The 2,058-nt window shown below is 39.7% G+C and overlaps 1 pseudogene; it reads left to right on the top strand.

The window, feature by feature from the left end:
* Positions 1 to 1,323: 1,323 nt before the first annotated feature.
* LOC129399793 (glyceraldehyde-3-phosphate dehydrogenase-like) lies at positions 1,324 to 1,797 on the top strand (annotated as a pseudogene).
* Positions 1,798 to 2,058: the final 261 nt, after the last annotated feature.

Here is a 2,058-nt window from a genome sequence, read left to right as displayed (position 1 = left end):
TGTAACCATGTCTCTAGACTGAACTAAGCCATAGCCCCACACCGGCCGAGGACTGTAAATATCCTTTTTTTCTTGTAGGGCGGCGTGGTATCAGCCATAATATGAGGACTATTCATTAAGCAGGCACGAACTTGGTGGCATGGGAAGGAGGGGGGAAAAACTCTATGTACTTGAAACAACGGGACTTCATATCTCTCCAGTTTCAGCAATGGAAAACTAATTATCAAATGCTGCATTGGCAGTAGGGCTGTCTTTCTTGGGGGAAAACTCCAACAATAGTGAATGTTGTGTTGAAATATGGAATGTAATCAAGGTAAAGTGAAAATGGAGTGAACTTTATCAACTAAGCAGGCAGGGATGGGGGTTGGGGGTTGGGGGTGGGAGCTATACTGGGGTCTTTGGTGGTGGAATATGGGTACAGGTGAAGGGATTGGTGTTTGAGCATTGTATAACTGAGACATAAACCTGAGAACTTTGTAACTTTCCACATGGTGATTCAATAAAAAATAAATAAAAATTAAAAAAAAAATTCCCCTTAATACGGCTTTAGCTGCATCCCACAGGTTCTGGTAGCTCGTGTCTTCAAGGAATCAATATTTGTAAAAGTACTATCCTACCTAAGATTTTACTTAGATTAAATGCAATCCTCATACAAAATAGATATGACATTCTTCAAGTACCTAGAAAAGTCAATAATAAAGTTTATATGGAATAAAAATAGACCATAAATAGCCAAGGCCATATTCATAAATAAGAAATTGACAGAATCTTATAGCCAGATTTGGAACTGTACTATAATACTATAGTGATCAAAACTTCATGGAACTGAGATAAAGGTATACTCTCTGACCAATGGGTCACAATTGAATATCTAATGAAAAAATCCCATATATATGCATAGACAGTTTTTGAAAATGATGCTGCATGCATGAAATGGAATTAAGATAGACGCTTGCGCAAATGATACTAGGAAAACTGGGTAAAATAAGTGTAAGAAATTAAAAGTTAATCCACATATCTCACCTTGCACAAAAGTCAATTCAAAGTAGTTAAATAACTTAATATTTGACTGGAAAACATAAAGTACATTGAGGAAAATTTTGGCAGAATGCTCCATGAATTAGATTTCAAAGGTGTCTTCAACGATCTGATAGCACTATCCAAGGCAGCAAAATAAAAAATAAGCAAATAAAATTACATAAAAGTAAAGCATTTCTGCATGGCAAAAGAAGTATGGGTTAAAACAAAACTACAGGTTCTCTGCTCCTCCCTGTTCAATAGATGCTGTGTCTTCTTGTGCTATGTCAGCCACATGAACAAGGCATGATTGTGAAGGTTGTACTGCACAGATTTGTTTATATTGGTTGCTTGGTTATCAGGGCTTATTTAACTCCAGCAAAGTAGAAATGGAGATCATCAATTACCCCTTCATCGACCTCAACTACATGGTCTACTTGTTCCAATATAATTCCACACATGGTGCATCCAATATCATAGTCAAACCCAAGAATGTGAAGCCTGTTATCAAGCCTGTATCCATCTTCCAGGAACAAATACTACCAACATCAGTTGGGGTCTTGATGGTACTGAGTATGTCATGGAGTGCATTGGGGTCTTCACTACCCTGAAGAATGTTGGGGCTCACATGAAGGAGGGTTCCAAAAGGGTCAACACATCTACTTCTTCTTCCATCATCCCCATGTTTGTGATGGGGATGATGGAAGAAGTTGGAACAATCACAACTTCCTTGTGATTGTCAGCAATGCCTCCTGCACCACTAACTGCTTGGTGCCCTAGCCAACGTAATCAATGACAATTTGGCATTGTGGAGGGGACCATGTCCACATTAACTTAACTGCCACCCAAAAGGCTCTGGGAAACTGGCATGATGGCCAGGTAGCGGCCCAGAACAATATTCCAGCTGTCAGAGGCACCACCAAGGCTTTGGGAAAGGTCATTTCTGAGCTGAACAGGAAGCTGACCAGCAAGGCCTTTCATGTACTCACCCCAACGTATCCATTATGTATGCCTGGAGAAAGCTGCGAAATACTATGACAT

This window comes from Sorex araneus, chromosome X (genome assembly GCF_027595985.1).
Source record: "Sorex araneus isolate mSorAra2 chromosome X, mSorAra2.pri, whole genome shotgun sequence".
Taxonomy (NCBI): Eukaryota; Metazoa; Chordata; class Mammalia; order Eulipotyphla; family Soricidae; genus Sorex; species Sorex araneus.
This window is presented reverse-complemented; position numbering and strand designations above follow the sequence as displayed.